The 20,674-nt window shown below is 45.4% G+C and overlaps 1 protein-coding gene across 2 annotated transcripts in view; it reads left to right on the plus strand.

Moving 5' to 3' along the window:
* Positions 1–20,674, plus strand: part of Itsn1 (intersectin 1) — a 188,141-nt gene that overhangs the window by 5,297 nt on the left and 162,170 nt on the right. Inside the window, exon 1 of one of the 2 annotated variants that reach the window (XM_085832140.1) lies at positions 12,576–13,353. The exons of the other annotated variant lie outside the window; for it this stretch is intronic. The gene's annotated coding sequence lies outside the window, so the exon portion shown is untranslated. Of the gene's footprint in view, positions 1–12,575; positions 13,354–20,674 lie in introns of those variants that run through there. 2 annotated transcript variants of the gene reach the window in all.

A 20,674-nucleotide genomic window follows, 5' to 3' on the forward strand; every position in this document is an offset into this window, starting at 1 on the left:
TTTAATCAGGGATGTTTGCATTATTTGGGGTTGGGGGGAAATGGGCATCTTACCAGTGGCTGTGCCACTAAGGACTATGAGTTCCTTTTCCCCTTTCAGCCACTAACTTGTCAGCAGCTCCCCAGGGAGAAATGGGGCTTCTGGGCCCCTCCTCTCTCCATGACCAGTCTTGTGCAAGCAGCTTCTAGTGCTGGGAGTTTGTGGGTGCAACAGCCAAGTCATATCCACAGGAAGCCTTTTACGGGGCTCCTTCCCACCCTCCGGCTCTAGCAGTCAGTCCCTCTGCCCTGTAACGTTTGCTGAGCTTTGAGCGGGCAACAGATGTCCTGTAGAGGTCTGAGCAGTCAACAGTCACTTATTCTTAGCGCCCTGGTCAGTTTTGAGTCTGTGTTACTGTGATTCACTGCAAAAAGAGGCTTCTCTGTCCAAGACAGAGGCGGTACTTACTGTGTATAGGTGTATAAAGTTTAAAGATCAGCAGTGTGTACTTCCAGTTTGCCATCTAGAAAAGGTAGAGCAACTTCCACCCCACGCTTCCCTTTGGAGTGACTTAGCCAGTAGGAAACACAGTTTTGCTTATAGCAAGAAGAGTGGCCTGGCGTAAGCTTGTGTGTGGAAAGTCAGAGTATGATGCACCCGTAACAGGAGCAGCTGACAGAAGTCCTTCTGCAGCATTTCTGTGTGTTAACTTACTCAGCCTTCGTAAACTCTATGAACATGCTTTGCAAACTGACTTAGCCAACAAGTAGCTTGGGAAACTTCTAACCAGGGTCCAAAACTCTTGGCCTGATTCATGGGTACATTTTATGAGGTTTCCCCCCTTCTTTATATCTGTTGTGTAGGCACTTAGAGATTTGTTAACAAGCAATGATGTGTGGGAGTTAGGTGGGCTTGAGGGCGCCACTGGAGCTCTCCCTTGAGCTGTCCAGGTAAGCGGGCTCTGGGGAAGCAGCTGCCTGGCATCTTTCAGTTTGCCGAGTTTCCTAAAAGTGCCCTGCATGAAAATGAGGAGTAGAGCAACAGAAGGGTAGTAAGACTTGAAAACGCGCGGTGTTGCTTGTGTGGACTGCAGAAGTTCGAGGAGGGAGACCGCTGGAGCCAACCATCTCTCCGCTGGCCAGGTTAGAGATCTGAAGCGGCTGTAGAAGTTTGCTTCAGCACTGCCAAGGCCTCCCTGCAGGACGTTCGTTACAGGTCCACTCAGAAAGCCTTAAAAAATGAACCGCAAATCTTGTGTTACTAAATGTGATGATGGGTTGGCCTTAAAGTGTTGCTGAAATACAGTTTGTAGCCACCCAAGGAGCTGAATTTGAAACAAATTAACCTTTTTGAATTCATCCTCTCTCAACCTCTTCCCGGTAGATTCAATGATGAGTAACTTGTCTTACTAACCTATTGTCCAGACAGTGTGTTGCTGAATCCATCCTGGCCTTTGTCCCCTGCCCTGAGTTTATCTATGCTTCCTGGCAAAGTGGGACAGCCAGGGTTTAGTTTTTAGCTGACCATCAAACCCTATCTCACAGTTTCGCAGCACGGGGTTCCTGGAGACAGGAAGTGGCACGCACCAGTGCTTTTTACCTTTCTCTGAGTGGTAGAATCAGGTGTTGAACTCAAGGATGTGGCTGGATTTTAGATTCAACTGAACTAGAATGTGAAAGTAACAAGGTCATAGCAAGCGGCCAAGTTTTATCCTTAATGGCTAAAATTAAATGCCCTCTTCTTACAACTGCAGGGCACTGCTTCCCGTCTTCTTCTGCTTAGCCTTTGGCTTGTGTGCTCTTGAGGGTTTTTTTTTTTTTTTTTTCCTTTCTTTTTCTGATGGCATGAATTTGTAAGACACAGATGCGATGCATGGGGTCACTGGCTTTTAATGTTGTGTACTAAGGAAGACATTGACTTAGAATAAAGCCATTAAAACAAAAGACATTCAGTGTATATGTGCCTATTTTTGTGTGTCTGTAAGTTCAGGGCTAATTATTTCCAGTGAAAACTTATTCTTTTTGTTTTGTTTTGTTTTGGGAAAGGATTTCACTGTAGCACAGGCTAGCCTATCCTGGCTTTGAGCTTGCGATTATCATCTGCTCTGGCCTCAAAAGTGCTGGAACTACAAGCCTGGCTACAGCATAACTTTCCTGAGTGAGTTTGCAGTTATGAGGCCTTGTGACATTTGCTAAGTTAGGGGCAGTGAATGTGTTTACACAGCATTCCTATAAATCATAAGGGCTTATGCACCGGACATCCAATGTTTTATACAAATCCACTTCTGCTTTAGATTCAAGAGAGCAGATTGCAGTTAGCAGTGGCCAATGGGAAGTAGCACTTACTTTTGTATAGCCGTTCTTTTACTGTTCTTTAGTGATTAGAGAGACTGGGAAGAAGATACTTGCGGGCGTTATTAGGATGCCGCCAACTGCATGAGAGCAAGGAGCACCGCTGCTGTTGCTCTTGGACTTGTCTCCATGTCCCAGACAGTCCACCACACGGAGGCCCCTAGCAGCCATTTGTCAGTGTGTGGCCTGGAATGGCTAGACAAGAGCTTTGAGACGGGAGAAAGGTGGGAGAGAGGGCTGCGGAGGTTTGGATTCCCCAGGAGGTAAAAGCTAACTGACAGCTGCTGTGGTTTGCTTCTGTGTAAAAGGCTCTTTGGAGTTCATCCTGCAGGGTGAATGGTTTGGAGGAGAACAAGAGAAATACTGGATCAGCACCACTTTAGTTACCTTTCGCCTTGTCTTTATCTTTCTGGTGAGGATGATGAAATTGACTCTTGGATCTCAGGTTGTGGGACATAAATGGGTTGTGTATGCTGTTTGACGTTCTGTGAGGAGGAGAGTCCATAAGATCCTGGTTTAGGGTGAGTCCAGTTGAATGCCTTGACTGTGTGGTGCAGGAGCAATGTGTGTTCCGTAGCAACAGTAGTCTGGCAGTCTGGTCTAAGATGCTCCTAACTGATCCCCTGGACCACTGGCAGGACAGCTAATAACTCTCCAGTGTGCTGTGTGACCAAGCACTGACATTTGATAGATTCAGAGCATTGCATGCATTTCCCACTTTGGATGTTTCCAGTTTATGATAAATCTATTGGGAGATAACCCCATTTTCCCTTCAGGAACATCTGTACTGTTGGTCAAATAAAATAGCAGTCTAGGGCTGGTGAGATGGCTCAGTGGGTAAGAGCACCCGACTGCTCTTCCAAAGGTCCAGAGTTCAAATCCCAGCAACCACATGGTGGCTCACAACCATCCGTTACGAGATCTGGCACCCTCTTCTGGAGTGTCTGAAGACAGCTACAGTGTCTTACATATAATAAATAAATAAATCTTTTAAAAAAAAATAGCAGTCTAAGGTGGTGTACAGCTACTATCCCGGTACTCTGGAGGTTAAGGCTAGGCTACGTAGTGAGTTTTAGGTTGGCAAGGGCCATATAGTGAGACTCTGTTAAACAAACAAACAAACAAACAAAAATTAAAATGAACAAATAACTACCCAGAAACCCAAACCTAAACAAAAATGCACTGTAAGATGAAAATCAGTAATTATTTAATACCATAAATGTTACATTAATTGAGGTTGTGGATGTAGATTTCTGAAAGGGAAGATTTTGTTTCGCTTTGTGGAAAAAAAAAACCGCTTTAAAAGCACAGAAATGGATCCTTAAAAATAGATGTTTTGTGAGTTGGGTGTCCATAGAAGCTGTTGTCTATGAAGATGATCTCTTTTGCACATGCTGTGGCTGCCTGTCCAATCTGTAGTGTTGTTAATTAGTGTCACAGGAAGGATAGATAACCCTGCAGTAATTGTAACCTTGCATTTCCTTTTCATTCAGTTAATTTCAAATCGCAGTCATTGTGTGTTATCTGTAGTTGTTTTGATTGCATCAGTTGAGTTGTGATTTGGCAATTTAAAAAATAACATGGTTTTCTTACTACAAAAGCAGTGCATGCTTATTTAAGAAATGTCTTGAAAATATAAATAAGGCAAAAATACCAAAAGCCTTCAAAAAGTCTCACCTTCCAGTGCTGTCTGTAGAGAACCCAGTGAAGGTTGCTGCAGGTGCCCAGTGTGCTGTCGCCCAGCCTGGGAGATTGAAGACCTGTTGTCTGTGGGCACCAAGGGTAGTCCCGTCAGTGGGGCAGCCTCAGGCCACTCAGTCCTCTGAATTAACATAGAGACGCTGACTTAATATGAACTCTCCTTCTTTGGTAAGACTGGCAAGTCAAAGTTTACATGAGAGCAGAAGTCTACGTTTGGTGCCTTGCCTGTTTGTAATCTCTAGAACGGAAGGTTTACCAGTGTTCAGTTAACACGTGCTGAAAATGTTGTCCGCTTCTGTGGCGCAAGCTTGTCACTCACTCACTTGTTGCAGGTAAAATCAGTTTGCTTTTTGTTTTGTTTTGTTTTTTGTTTTTTTCGAGACAGGGTTTCTCTGTATAGCCCTGGCTGTCCTGGAACTCACTTTGTAGACCAGGCTGGCCTCGAACTCATAAATCCACCTGCCTCTGCCTCCCAAGTGCTGGGATTAAAGGCGTGTGCCACCACGCCCGGCCTTTTTTTTTTTAAGATGTATTTATTTATTTATTTATTTATTTATTTATTTATTACATGTAAGTACACTGTAGCTGTCTTCAGACACACCAGAAGAGGGCATCAGAGGGCATCAGATCTCATTACGGGTGGTTGTGAGCCACCATGTGGTTGCTGGGATTTGAACTTCGGACCTTTGGAAGAGCAGTCGGGTGCTCTTACCCACTGAGCCATCTCACCAGCCCTTGTTTTGTTTTTTGATCAGTTTGCTTTTTAATAAAGGCTAGGAAAATTCTTACATAGAAAGATTAAGACTGCAGTTCACCATTTTTAACTACTTTATTCTTTTTTTCTAAAAGAAATTTTGAAGTGTGTGTTGTGTGCACAGAGCAAAGGAGGGTGTGAACTACTCTGTAACGTTCTTCCACATTATTCTCTTCTGTCTGAGTCTCTTGCTGAGCCTAGAGCTCTGCTGGTGACCAGCAAGCTAGTAAAGTTCCTGTTTCTGTTCCCAACAGTGCTGGGGTCACAGCACACTGAGGCCCACCCCAGTCTGCTGCTTATGTGGATTTGAACTCAGCTCTTTATGCTTGCAGAGTAAGTGCTCTGACCTCCATAGCCATAGCCCAAGCCTCAAGCAGAGCTGCTTCCATAATTGTGAGTGTTCTTAGCTACTCCCAGTCCCAATTTTGTTTTGTCTGTCTGTCTGTCTTTCATTCTTCCTTCCTTCCTTCCTTCCTTCCTTCCTTCCTTCCTTCCTTCCTTGCTTCACTTTACATCCTAATTGCTGCCCCCCCTCATTCTCCCCTCACACTGTCCCTCTCCCCATGTCCTCCTCTGAGAGTGTAGAGGCCCTCCTTGGGTATCTCCCCCACCCTGGGATATCAAGTATGCAGGGCTGGGTGCATCCTTGCCCCCTGAGGCCAGACAAGGAAGCCCAGTTAGGAGACCGGATTCCACAGATAGGGAACAGCCACTGCTCCAGTTGTTTGGGACCCACATGAAGACTCTGCACATCTGCTACATGTGTGCAGGGGAAAGGGGCCTAGGTCCAGTCTATGCGTGCTCTTTGGTTGGTGGTTCAGTCTCTGAGAACCCCCAAGAATCCAGGTTAATTGCCTCTGCTGGTCTTCCTGTGGAGTTCCTGTCCTCTTTGGGCCCTTTATCCTTTCCCCAACTCTTCCATAAGAGTTCCTGGGCTCTGTCCAATGTTTGCCCATCTCTCAGTTTTAAATGCACTTTCTGGAACTGCTGGAAAACCATGTGTTTGCTCTGGAGAAGGCTGCTGAGAGACGTTCGTTCCATCCAGTGCTGTCTGTTTCTCTCCTGGAGTCTGTCGGGGTGGGGCACGTTTTCAGATGGGCATGGGCCTGGTTGAATCTTTTTTCCTGTTCCAAGAAGACCGTGAAACTATCTACAAAGAGAGTGTAATATCTTGGAAAAGGTTGCATTTGGTTTTTTTCCTTTATAAATCCGTAGGGTCATTTACTCCGCACTCAATTGTAGCAGTTTCTGACCACCAAGCCCATGTGGGCCGCTGGCATCCTATGACTTTCATTTCCTTCTGTGTGCATCTGGGATCTCAAAACTGGATTTTCAGTTCCACCCTGTTCCCTGCTTTTTATTTCAGCCCAACAAATGTTCATCCCTAGACCCATCCCACGGTCTGAGTTCTGTTTCCTGTATTTGTTCTCTGTTAAGTCAGCTGGAGAAAGCCACAGCACAGCCTAAGACCTCTGCCCTTCAGTTAGATGTGCAAGTCTTCATGAAGGAAGCTTCAGGCTTCAAATCAAACGTGGCACCTTTCCTCAAGCCCCACACACCGTCACCCTCAGGATGTAATCCTGCCTGCTGGCTGGGCCTTCTGCCACTCTCTCTCCCATAATTCTAGAGAATGCATCTTCTCTGCCGCTCTCTCTCCCATAGCTCTAGAGAATGCATCTTCATCACCAGTAGTCTTGTTCCTAGAGATGGGAAGAAGAGGTAGTGACTGACCGGTCCCTTTCCCAAGGGCTAGATGCTGCGCTAGGCTGTTTCCTCTGAGGCTTGGTTCCTTTCCTTCCTGCCTGTTTCTCTGCAGAGCCAGACCATGCCCTGCTTGACTGTCACGTGCCACGTGGTGTGGCAGTCAAGGACAAGGACTGACAGGGTCCCTGTCCTTACTCCAGTGGGGCAGATAAACAAGCAAACACGTAAATAATTGATTCCCAGCTGTTGCAGGGGCTGAAAAGAGATGCTCAACAGAACCTAATTTGGAGAGCCCACCCCCCACCCCGGCCTTCTGAGATGCAGATAGGCCTTAATCAGGGAAGCGGAAGTTGTTTTCCTAGCTGAGGAATCAGCACATTCTGTGGCTTAAAGGAGCACAGAGTCTTTGCGGAGAAGGAAGGCCTCCATCACTGATGGGAGGCACAGGGCCTGACTGTGGAGGGACAACTGCACCTCCATCCTGGTTCTGTAAGCTCAACTGCGGTGATGCTCATCTTTGTGTTTTCTTTCTGTCTTCCAGTCTTGTGGGCTGTCCTTGTCCTTGGCTCAGCTGTGTCCTCTTGACCTGTTCCCTGGGATTCTTAACCCTAGTCTTCCTTTAGTGTGTAGTATCTGCCTAGTGCCTCCCACTGAAGGCTGATTTAGAGGAGCTGTCCTCACAGCCAGGAGCCAGTGGGGCTGAAGCTGTCACCCTCCAGCATCTCAGAGGAGAAACCTTGGAAGCGGTCCAGGTGGACACACTGAGGCTTGGGGAACTCCACTCTGTGGATTGCGTATGTGGAGAGGTGCACCCGTGTTCCCAGAGGGCGGATGGAAACTCTTCCCCACCCATTCCTTATCTGGTGCAGTGGGCTTTGCTTGCAGATAGAGTGATTTTCTGAGTTCTGTGATTTTGTAGTGAGTCACTGAGCTTTAAGGGGCAAGTAGGAACCTCTTCTGTGTTGTAGAAGGGATGGGGACTTGGGCATACATGTGACTGGGGGCTGGTATGTGAGGTGGGAGCAGTCTTTGGGGACTGAGGCCTTAACTTGTAGGCCACACTAGCTCCGATGGGTGGGTCACAACTATCTGTAGCTCCAGTTCTAGGTGATCTAATGCCTTTAGATATTTAAGGGGACCAGTACACATGTACACACTTATGCTTGTGAGCAAAACTGCTCACACACATAAATAAGTATAAACAAAAAAATTAAAATAATCGTTCCTCTGTTTGCATGTGACCTTGGTTGTGTATGTGCCACAGAGAGTGTATAGAAGCCAAAGGTCAGCTTTTAAGAGTCGCTTCTCTCCTTGAGCCTTAGGGGTCGTCGGCACTGAGCTCAGGTCATCAAGCTTGTGCAGCAGGTTCGTTACCATCTCTGTGTGTGTGTCTGTATGTGCATGTGTGTGGTGTGTGTGTGTGTGTGTGCTTTTACTCAAAGCACCGTAGTTCTGTTTGCCTTGTATGTCATGCTTTCCAAACGCTCAGCCTTGAGAGTACTGAATGTACATGCAAGACTGAGATTTAATAAGTAAATGTTCTCATATGCCAGGCATGGTGGCCCGCCTTTAATCCTAGCACTCGTGAGGCAGAGACAGGCAGATTTCTGAGTTCGAGGCCAGCCTGGTCTACAAAGTGAGTTCTAGGACAGCCAGGGCTATACAGAGAAACCCTGTCTCTAACCCCCCCCTCCCCACCCCCCCCAAAAAAACATTGTTCTCATGTGAGCATGACTTTAAAAAGTTAAATGTCAGCCGGGCGTGGTGGCGCACGCCTTTAATCCCAGCACTCGGGAGGCAGAGGCAGGCGGATTTCTGAGTTCGAGACCAGCCTGGTCTACAGAGGGAGTTCCAGGACAGCCAGGGCTATACAGAGAAACCCTGTCTCGAAAAACCAAAAAAAAAAAAAAAAAAAAGTTAAATGTCTGTTATAGTGACAGACAGTGGCCACAAGCACAGTTTGGCCTGCTGTGCAGTAAAGACTGCGCTAGTTAAAATCAGCATTGACTTCTTTCCTTGTGAGAACCTGAATACAAAGCAATGGAAAATAACGTCTCAGCAGTATTGTCATGATAACCCTGCCCTTCACTCCTAGCAAGGATTTTGGGAAGCTCTGGAGTCCACATGCCACACTTTGAGAATTGTTGCTGTATATAGATAGCCTTTTCTCTATCTCTACTCTAGTTTTCTACTAACCATCTATAACTCAGAATTCAACTTCTCTTAATATCTGCACTTAAAGAAATGCCGTTTTGTCTTTTTTCCTCCCCTCCCTCCCTCTCTTCCTCCCTCCCTCCCTCCCTTTCTGTTGTTGTTATTGGCTGCACAGGGTATTGAATCTAGGGTTTGCAAGTGCTCTGTCATGAGTTGTGTCCTTAGGCTTCTCATCCTAGCGAGTTCCCTGTACCACTTCCTTTGGCTGTTCCTACACCGCATCTGACACCACCTGGGCTACAGAGCGTTGTTGAGAAACTCCCTCTCCTATGACTCCCAGTACTAAGCTTTTGGTGACATCTGTTGCTGAGGTTTCTTGGTTGTCTCTGCTTATATTTGCAGTCCTGTAATTCCATCACAACAGGTCTGGCACTCACGTGTATGCCAAAGTGAAGCCATTCCAGGACGCAAGACTGGTTCAATATTTGGAAAACCAATCAACGGCGATATACCACATTCACATGATACTGTAGAAGAAAAACTACATGCTTATATCAGCTCTTTCAAAGTATTATTTTTAAGAAAATTCAGCATCCATATATGATAAAACCTCATCAAACTTGGTAGAACTTTTCAGTCTGATAGTGGACTATGGCATTAAAAAGAGCTTAAACAACTTCAACTACTTCTTCTTCTTCTTCTTCTTCTTCTTCTTCTTCTTCTTCTTCTTCTTCTTCTTTTTGTTTTTTTTGAGACAGGGTTTCTCTGTGTAGCCCTGGCTGTCCTGGAACTCACTCTGTAGACCAGGCTGGCCTCGAACTCAGAAATCTGACTGCCTCTGCCTGCCGAGTGCTGGGATTAAAGGCGTGCGCCACCACGCCCGGCTTAAACTACTTATTCTTGTACAACTTCATGCATGTCAGCGATACCTGATCCTAGTCTCCCCAGCTCTTCCTCCCCACTTAGCCCAAACATCCCAACACACAAACCTTCCTACTTTACATCCTCACATTTGTTGTTAAGAAGCCACTGAGCCCTGTTACTGGTGCTTATTGGAATCCTGACCCCTGATATTGTTGACTTTTTCTCATGCAGGTAACAGCTGCAGAGACTTCAGGGTTCAGTGGCCGTATCATGCCCTGAAGATAGCATTTCATGGTATTTCCCCCATCCTATGGCTTTTACATGTTTCTGTCCTTTTCTGTGATGTTCGCTGAACCTATGGGCTGGGGTTCATCCAGATGCTCCATCCATTTAGGACCAAGCACTCTAAACAGACAACTTGTGTTTAGTACTGACCAGTTGTGAGTCACTGCAGAGATGCTTTTCTGGCGAGTGTTGCAGGCACCAGTAATTTATGGGTAAAAGCATAAACATTTATTTTTACATTAGTTTACTTTATGTGTACAGGTGTTTTGCTTGCGTGAATGTTTGTGCACTGCACTGTGTATAGGCCTGGTACCTTTGGAAGCTAGCAGAGGAACTAGAATTACAGACAATTGTGAGCTTCCATGTAGGTGCTGGGAATTGAACTCAGGTCCTCTGGAAAACAATCAGTGCTCTTAACTGCTGAGCCATCTGTCAGATGAATAAAAAGGCAGTTGGACAACATGTCCTTTATCAAAGTAGTAGTAGTAGGTTCATCCCCAGGGCATATGAGCTCTGAGCTGTGGGCTTTGGACCAGGTTTACAGGACCAGGCCTGCCTGAATTTGTTCCTGTGGAACAGGCCTCAGGTCTGATCCAAAAGGAGCAGGTTTTATGCATAGCTCTCTAGCCACCATTGCATCAGTGGGCACATCGTGCCCTGCAGGCTGACACTGTATGTGGCGTGCAGGGATAATGTGGATGGCTTCCCGCAGAGGCTAGTCAGCAGGGAGGAAGTTTTCAAGTCAGCTCCAGCTTGGTCTCTCTTTGTCTCTCTACCAACGTGTGTTACGTTGTCTGCAGCAGAGTGTCACCATCTAGTTCTGGCCACAAGGGTGGGTAGCCTGTGGGGGCCTTTTGGTCAGTATGCCTTAGGGAGGTATCCCATGACTGACACTGAGACTTTTATATGATAATTCGTATATTCGGAAGGAGTCATTGTCCACCAGGGTCGGAAATCTGTTTCTAAACTCATTTTTTTTTTTTCAATTATGCTTTTAATTATTTTACAAAGTAGTGAGCTTCTATAGTTTTTTTTAAATGTGTTTTTATTTATGTATATGTGTGTGTACCTACTTGTCTATATGTGTGCAGGATGCATGCAATGCCCACAGAGACTAGGGGAAGGCATTAGCACCTCTGAATATAGGACTATATGCAGCTGCTAGCCATTCCTCAGTGGGTATGTGATGGGACCTGCAAGAGGTCTTAACCACTGAGGATGCTCTTAAGCTCTGCTGTGTGTGTGTATGTGTGTGTGTGTGTGTGTGTGAGAGAGAGAGAGAGAGAGATCATCTATCTATCTATCTATCTATCTATCTATCTATCTAACAGAACAACTTCTAGAACCAACAGTTTACTTAAAAGACTTGTACAGTCAGTGGTGCTGGCACCTGAAAATGACACGCCAGCAGTATGGCTATTGGTATTTTCCCACACAGACCTAATTTCAAGTGACGGGGCAAGGTGTGTTACCATTTCAAGCTCGAGAGGTGTGAGAGGTGGCAGAGCGTAGAAACTGCAGCTCCTTTGCAGCCGTGGCATGTTTAACTGTGTGGTGTCCCCACCTCACCAACAGGACTGATGGCGTTCTGGTCATGCTGTTGTAAGGGTGGTCAGGCAGTTAGCACAGAGCCTCTGCATAGGAAATGACAGTCTTACCATCACCTTAATACATGCATGGAGTGTGGGCTTTAAGACAAAAATGGGAGGTATTGTGTATTTCTTACTTGCAGATAGATTGTCAGGCCTCACATTGCTCCTCAGTTGTTCGTTATCTGGAAGAATTACCTTTTCCTTTAAGCTTGGAAGAAAGAAGAGGGCCAGCTAGCTGCATGATAGGCTTCAAGTGGTCCACTAACTCAGAAAATACTGGACACAGTGCTTGCAAGTCAACATTAAAAGGATAAACAGCTAAGTTAAAAAGTGGGGAGAGGTATGAATAGGCATTTTTCCAAAGAAAATAAACAAATGGTCAACAAACTCATGAAAGATGCTCTACATGATGGAAACAAGATTGCACTTCTCACTAGGATGGCTACTGTTTAAATAACAAAAGGAAGGTGCCAAGTGCTGGTCGGGATGCTAGCCAAGCAGAGTCCTCGCCTCACAGGCTGTTGGTGGGAGTGTCAGTGTTCGACTGCTGTGGAAAGCAAGCAGAGAGCAAGCGCTTGCTTGTCAGTAGTTAAATACGGAGTTATCATATGGCCCTGCAAATTCATTCCTACGCACACAGGCAGCAGAATAGAAAGCAGGTGTTCACATGCAAGTGAGCGTTCACAGCGGCACTGTGCTGGGGCTCCTTTCCAGGTTCTGGAAGTGATTGTTGCACATCATTGGTGCACGTATTAAATGTCACTGAGCTAGAATGGCGAGTTTTATGTATGCTACATCATTATTCAATAAAGGACAGAAATGTAACATGATGCTTATTCCTAGCTTACTGTAGTACTGATTTTCCTAAAACAACTTACTTAAACCTTATTTTGGGTCATTTTAGGAAATCTTTTCAGTTCAATGAAATATTTCATAATTCTTGTCTTATAACCCCTAGAAAAGGTGGGAAAAGAAAGCAGGCTGTGAAGGTTTTGACATCTGCTTTTAGTGCAACATCCATCGTAGCAATACAGACTGGTCCCCAGGGGCTAGCAGGAAGCAGACTGCCTGCTCGCCTTGCTTTATACATAACGGTGCTTGCTGCTACTCCACTTCACCCAGTACACTGGCAGCTCTCCAAAACGTAACAACTCCGTCCCTTTGTGGCCAGTGGTTTAGGTGCTGGTGTGTGTGTGTGTGTGTGTTGTTTTGGTTCTACCAAAGTTTTCTAAGGTAAGCTCTTTGGGATCTCCAGTCTGTGCAAACAGAAAACCAGATGACTTTGTTACTGCTCAGGAGTGACTAGATTTGTAACCCAGGTGTTCTTTTCAGGACATCATAGTTTCTTGTTTAGGCAAGAACACATTTTACATTAACTTTGCCATACTTAGCCCCTCAAACTTTTAAAGAGTTTAATATATTTTAAGTATGACAGTGACAACTAATATTTACTATTTTTCATGCCTAGGCAGTATTCTAAATAATTCTGTGGGTAATCACCCCCCAAATGGCAGAACAGGTACTGTCACTTTCATTTTATATCCAGAGTACAATATAGTTGAGTAGCTCAACTTTAGTGTAGGGGCTGGTAGGTGGCACATGTGGCCTTTGGACTCACAATGTCTGCCCTGTTAGCACTAGGGTGTGTGTTTTTTCTTACAAACATTGCCTAATGCAGCTCTCGGGCAATGTCTGCGTGGCACTTCTACTTGCAAAGCCTACCCCTTACCTCATCGTAGTACTGCACTGAGAGGTTGGGGAAGGGGTTGGGTTGGGCAGGGGCCCTAGCTAGCTAGTCAGCCCTAGGGGTTGGCTGAGAAGTGAGGGTGAGCTATCGGCGTCAGTCAGACCTCATGCTCTGGTGCTTCTGGTCCTGTTTGCTGGTTGGACTTTCCCGCTGAAGAGTATCCTTGTACACGGCTTTCTGACCCCTTAAAATGAGACATTTTCACAGCTTTCTCCAAACTCCGTAAGTATTCGAATCAGGCATTTATCCCATTTGAGCCTTCCTAGGGGTTTTGCTACCAACCAGAGAGAAGAGAAAAGATTGTAGGAGAGGCAGTATTAGGAAGATAAACTTTTTTTGGGGGGTGGGAGGGTTGGTTTTTCGAGACAGGGTTTCTCTGTGTAGCCCTGGCTGTCCTGGAACTCACTCTGTAGACCAGGCTGGCCTCGAAATCAGAAATCCGCCTTCCCTCTGCCTCCCAAGTGCTGGGATTAAAGGCGTGCACCACCACTGCCCGGCGAAAGATGGACTTTTAAAAGAGGGTTTCAGAACACTGTTTTTTATTACCAGCTAGAAGCAATCTCCAGAAAGAGACTGAGGAGAGCCCAGTGGATAAAGCTCTTGATGTACCAGCATGTGTTTGGGTCTCTAGCTCTCATGTCAAATGTGGCAGGCATGGCAGTTGTACTGCTTAGTGTTCGTCAGCCGAACGCTGTCCTAGACACATCTGGGAAGAGGACGCCTCAACTGAGGAAATGGCTGGGTCAGATTTGCCTGGGGGGGGGTGCATTTTCTTGATTGCTAATCGATGTAGGAGGACTCTGCGGACTGGGGGTGTTCTATCCCTAGGCAGATCATGGGGAGCAAACCAGTAAGCTGCATTCCTTCATAGTCTGCTGCAGTTCCTGCCTCCACAGTCCTTCTCTGGCTTCCCACAGGGATGGACTATAACCTGCAAGTCAGATAACCCCTTTCCTTTCAACTTGACTTAGTCAGTGTTTAATCGTAGCAATAGAAAACAATCCAGGACTGTAGCCCAACTCTAGTACTAGTGTTCAGGAGGTAAAAGTGAGATTCTCAGCGCCACTCTACTAGCACAGATTGCCATGTCTGAATTGAAAGAGAGACCCTGTCTCACTAAATAATAAAAAGGGGAGTCACTGAAGAAGGTATCCAACATCAACCTCTTTGACCTCTACATATGTACATGCATACATTCATACATATGTTCATACATACCACACACGTAATACATGGACAAAAGAAAATAGAAGAATGAGCAGAAAGGAGTTACAATGTTAGTGAATAGTATGTCAGTATAGCAGTATGGGTTTGGAGGGTCATGACTGAATCTTGTTGGTTTGGGTAGCTGATGAGAGCACATCATAGTAGGAAGCACAGTGGAGGATACTCAGTTTTGTGTGGGATGTGGAGGGACCATCTCTTCAGCACACACCCAAGTCCCATCAAGTCCCACCTCTTAAAGGTTCACAGTGCCTCTCCACCTTCACCCATTAGGTTTTAACCACCAGGGCCTTTGAGTGACCCTGCATATTCAAGCTACAGCAATGTTGTGATTGGGTTTCTTGGATTTGGTTATGAAAATAAAAATCATCAGCTTCTCTGGGGGTCCTGTGGTGTCACACTGAAGTCTTGGTGGGATTGTGTCATGAAGAATGAGCTAGGACCTTTAGCAGTAAATCAGGTATGGCCAGGAGATCTAAACCTTCTGAGGCTGAAGAATGCCAGAATACTTCATTTCTATGATATCGAAATGCCATATTTGGTTTTAAATGAACTGGAAAGCTGTAGACAAGAGCGCTGCTTCATCCCTCTACCCTGTGTGTGAACTGAGAAACTGTAGACAAGAGCGCTGCTTCATCCCTCTACCCTGTGTGTGAACTGAGAAACTGTAGACAAGAGCGCTGCTTCATCCTTCTACCCTGTGTGTGAACTGAGAAACTGTAGACAAGAGCGCTGCTTCATCCCTCTACCCTGTGTGTGAACTGAGAAACTGTAGACAAGAGCGCTGCTTCATCCTTCTACCCTGTGTGTGCACTGAGAAACTGTAGACAAGAGCGCTGCTTCATCCCTCTACCCTGTGTGTGAACTGAGAAACTGTAGACAAGAGCGCTGCTTCATCCTTCTACCCTGTGTGTGCACTGAGAAACTGTAGACAAGAGCGCTGCTTCATCCTTCTACCCTGTGTGTGAACTGAGAAACTGTAGACAAGAGCGCTGCTTCATCCTTCTACCCTGTGTGTGAACTGAGAAACTGTAGACAAGAGCGCTGCTTCATCCCTCTACCCTGTGTGTGAACTGAGAAACTGTAGACAAGAGCGCTGCTTCATCCCTCTACCCTGTGTGTGAACTGAGAAACTGTAGACAAGAGCGCTGCTTCATCCCTCTACCCTGTGTGTGAACTGAGAAACTGTAGACAAGAGCGCTGCTTCATCCTTCTACCCTGTGTGTGAACTGGGAAACTGTAGACAAGAGCGCTGCTTCATCCCTCTACCCTGTGTGTGAACTGAGAAACTGTAGACAAGAGCGCTGCTTCATCCCTCTACCCTGTGTGTGCAGTGCCATGGAATCGTACTGGAATAATCTAGGCGCTATTCAAGAAGGAAACACTCCATTAGTATCTAAAACAGGCACTGGAATTCTTTCCCTCTACAATAACACTTTGGGTTAAGGGCCTTTCCTCGCAGAGGCTTTCCTGTGCTGACAGGTCCCACGAGTCAGTCTATCCTGAGCTCTGTGTTGGGTTCACAGCAGCACTGTGTTGGCAACCCAGACTTCCCTGTAGAGTATGGAAAGCTCAAAGCCTTGCAGTAATCTTGTGCTCCGTATGTTATACAGGAGGTCCAGAGGGCAATAGGTAGCTCTTCCAAACATTTGTGGGTGGGAGAGATCTAAATATGGGCATTTATAAAGGGTGAACTCATTTAGGTAAATATACAGACTGATGTATAGCATGATACCTATAGTTAGTTTAAAAGTATTATTGTGTATAGGAAATATGGCAAAATGGATTTCAGAAGCTGTTAACACACAGAGGCAAGAGCACATGTAGTAAATATGAGAAGATGGATATTCTATTTTACTTTGGAGAATTTATTAGTTCTCTCTATATATATAAGGCCCTGCTCGTTTACCAGCACCGCCTGGGGGTAAATACCACCCCCCTAACCTCCAAGCTATTGTAAAAGTATCATTCCTGCTTTCGTGCGCCATGAATGTATGCATGTATGGGTTGTTTTTTTTTTTTTAATTCTTCTTCTTTTTTTTTTTTTAGCACAGGATTTTACTATATAGCCTTCTCTGGCCTTGAAATCACAGAGATTGGAGATCTGTCTGCCTCCCAAGTGTTGGGGGCAAAGGTGTGCGCCACCAGGCTTAGCATATATTTTAATTCTGTAGAACAAACAAAAGAAAACCCGTGGTGCTAGATGGGAGTGTGTGGATAGAGTGTGGACTTGGAGGGAGTTTAACGGCCTAGAAAAAGTGTCCGGGCCATTCAAAGCCTTGATTATTCTCTTGTTATATGCTTTAGAGAAACAGTATCTGCTGTAGGGTGATACCTGTCTGTTTCCTTGCCAGAATTTAAGTCTGAAATGTTCCCAGGCTCCTAATTTAATACCTGGGTGGGAGTTTGTGGTCCTAGCTTGAAGAATTTGGAGCCCCTTAGGAGGTGGGGGGACTCACTCTAATATACTAGGAAGGGTGGGCCTCTGAAGGCTTGGCCACCCCAGGTTCCAGGATGCTGATCTGCCCCAAGTGAAGACCTGCCCACCACTTGGTGGTCTCGTTGCCCTGCTGAGAGCTTCCACCATCATGCTCCCCCTGCACGACAGCTAAAATCTCACGGAGAGTTGCTTCTGTCAGGTGTGTGGTCCGTGCACACAGCGCTAACTAATGCACCTGTTCCTATCTGCGAGTGGGCTGCAGACTCTGAGGAAAGCACGCTTATATCTATCTCAGTTGCTCATCACCAGTGCTAACTTGCTTTTTAGCAAACAAATGTGACACGTTTGCAATTGGCATTTTTGGTGTTGGACAGCAAATACACTTTGCTTCATGTTTATCATGGCTGTCTTTTAGTTCTAGGATAACTCACCCTGTGTAAAGAACTATGTGAGTGAGCACAGCAAACCTCAGCAGACCTAGCCCTAAGTGGGCTCACTTACGAAACATGAAATATTTCTGAAGTGTCTTTCACACCTGACTGTTGTATTTCTTCCTAGATACAGCCGGCACCTTGTTATTAGTCAGGAATCTTGTTGGTTGAATGTTTGGTTGCGTAGCCCTGCCTTTGACTGTAATTACATAGCTCTGTAGCCAGTGTCTGAGGAAGCCCAGATGTGTTGGGATGCCTCGGAAGCTGCTGAAGGCCTGAAGCCATGGCTCTAGGACGCACTGGCTCTAACTCTCCGATATCACTGAGGTATGATGCTGCTTCTCTGTGCTTTTGTTCTTGTTTCAGAAGTTTTTCAGCTGTTCAAGGTTCTGTGGCTCAGCCTCTTTGAATGAATGACCGTGTTTTTGTTGGAATCTTGGGAAAAGACTGTAAAATGTGATTTGCATGTTGGGAAACTTTCTGGACTTGGAGGCCAGGTGCTCTCTTGGATTGAACAGGTGCTCTCAGACACCAGCAGGATCCATCCGCTGGACCTATTATAATGGGACCCAAGAGTTTGCGCTTCTGGAAAGTTCTCTATTAACATTAGTACTTTTGCTCTGGGCACCAGATTTTGAGAACCCCTAGGCTGGTGTGGAAGAGACTAGACAATAATAATATGAAGAGGACACTGTGCTTAGGGGAAGAATCTCTTTGTTTTCCCCTCAGCAATAGAACGGTAAAGAGTTGGCTTTGGAATCTGAAAAGAAGGAATTCCTTTTGATGGTGATACTGTTTGAGCAGACAGACAGGGATGGTCCTGGCCGTGGAGATGTCAGATTTAGAGACAGTGTAGCCTCACAGTCCTGTGCCTCTGCTAGATTAGAGGGAAGGAAGGGCTGTCTGCGCAGTGTTGAAAGGACCCTGAGGTGTTCTGTACGAGAGGATGTGGCTCCTCTAAACACACTGTACGTCTTGGCAGTACTTTTCAGTTACCTTTTGGGTGATTTTCACCCTGTATGTTTTATGTTAGAAAATGATGTTTTTCCTATCTCAGCAAACGGCGCTTATTAAAAGCAGGTGGTGAGGACATCAGTATGGGCAGCGCCGTTGCCCTCCCGTAGTCCATTTCCGAGTGAGTCTCATCCCATATCTCCACTGATATCTAGTGTCCTGATTCTTGAGGGTTAGAGCATCAGTTTTTCTTGCAATATATTTTCATATCATGTAATTTTGAAACTTCCCCCCAACTCCTGTGTTACTTATATATTTTTTGAATTTCTACTCTTATCACATGTTTAAGGTAGTTAACCTTTTTTGTTTTTAAACTTATGAGCTTCTTATGCTTAAAAATATTAATTCTTATGATACATGCTTCAAATATTTATTCAAAAAATTTTATTTTTTAAAACTTGTGACTCACTCACTATGATGGCATGTGCCTGTTTCCCCAGCTGTGTGGGAGGCCAATGCAGGAGGTCGATGTGGGTTTACTTAAGCTTAACATTAGCTTACACTATGTAGTGAGACTCCATTTCAGAACAACAACCCCCCCCTTACTTGTTTAAATACAGTGGTAAGTGGATTTATATTCCCACACCTAATAACACCATTATTTTCCATTTTTATGACTCTTGCCTTGGTGCTAAAAGAACCAAGAATATTCTCACTCCAAGATTTTATAGATATTATCAACCTGGACTTTCTTTTACTACACTCCAATAGCTTCATTTTTTTTCCTAATGAAATCTTTAAGCCATCTATAATTTATGCTAGTATAAGCAAGTAAGTTTATTAGGAGTGAATATAGCTTACATGTCTCAGTGTTCCATTATCTTTAATTTATCAAGCTCTGTAAACCAGCAGGTTCAGGTGAAGGTAGAAATAAGTAAGCTCTAAGGGGTGCCGGGAATCCTGAGAGGGCAAGTGCAGGGATGTCGCTGCAGCTCTTGGGACCAAACAGGACCTAATTCACAGGCAGAACTTGTGAATCCCTAATCCGAGCCCCAGACCTCTCTCACCCTAGGAAGTGGGCTGCCATCGCCCACTGGCACCATTATGACCATTGTTTTGTTTGTTTGGTTTGTTTTTTGGAAACTCTTTATCTAGTCCAGGCTGGCCTCTAGCTCAGTGTGCAGCTGAAGAGGGTCTTGACCTCCTGATCCTCCTGCTTCAGGCTCCTGAGTATTATGACTGCAGGCATGGGCTAGCTACCATGCCATGCCTTTATGGCTATCCCTTCTCTCTGAATGTCTCTCTGTTTCTCTCTCTCTCTCTCTCTCTCTGTTTCTCTCTCTCTCTCTCTCCCTCCCTCTCACACTGTGTCAATGCTACCATGTAAGCAGTTTTGCAGTCTTTCTGCTGAAGCTCATCTTTCTAAGACATTGGTCCTAGGCACCACAGTGGTATCTATCTGCTGTGGTTTCCTCGGGGATTCCCCCAGCTCCTCTTGTCAATAGAGCAGCTTCTGCACTGTAAATGGTGGTGGCATTCCCTTCTTAAATCATCTTAGACGTTTTCGTTACACCTCAAATAAAGACTGAGGTCTCTGTTTGTCTGGCTTCTCTCTGCATTCCCTTGTCTACTTTGCTTGTTTCAGCCAAATGGCCTTTGTCTCTGGAGTTGTCTTCTTGGGGTCTTTGCATTGGCTGAAACATCTCCGGAACATCTCAGAAACTACTCCTAACGTCTTCTCTGCTTTTCCTGGCCTCTCAGATCGTGGAAATGACTAGTCATCCACCTTGTTGCCATTATCTGTTCTTTGCATTAGTTCTCTGTATGTCACATGATCACGTGGTTTACCACTCCTTCCGGTAGATGCCAGTCTGAAGCCTGGCATCAGCCTGGTACCTCGCCAGCACCTCCTCCCTTACTATGTGAGAGTAGCACAGGTTGCCTTTGGGTCCTGTTCCTAGTTTAATCAGCACTTGCTGGGCAAGCCTTCTACCACAGAACTACATCTTCAGGCTCAGCTTTTCCATCTTGAGCATCAGTGGGGGGTCTGCTTTCAGAAAGTTTTCTTAGTTGACAGAGTTCAGAAGTTCATTTGCTTACACTCAAAGCCTTAATCTAAGAATATAAAAGAGAGCATTAGAGCATTTTTAATTTGAGCGCCGTCAATACTTTGCTTCATAAGTCCATTGGTAATGTGGCAATTTCTTTTTTTTTTTTTTTTTTTGGTTTTTCCAGACAGGGTTTCTCTGTATAGCCCTGGCTGTCCTGGAACTCACTCTGTAGACCAGGCTGGCCGCAAACTCAGAAATCCACTTGCCTCTGCCTCCTGAGTGCTGGGATTAAAGGCATGCACCACCACGCCCAGCCCATGTGGCAATTTCTAACCCAAACGGACAAGCATGAATAATTTTAAATATTTTCTACCCAAGTGTGATGACTATTCTTGGTTGTCAACTTGACTACAAGTGGAATGAACTACAATCTAGAAATGGAG

This window comes from Mus caroli, unplaced genomic scaffold (assembly GCF_978045245.1).
Source record: "Mus caroli unplaced genomic scaffold, Mus_caroli_1 scaffold_17, whole genome shotgun sequence".
In the NCBI taxonomy this organism is placed as follows: domain Eukaryota; kingdom Metazoa; phylum Chordata; class Mammalia; order Rodentia; family Muridae; genus Mus; species Mus caroli.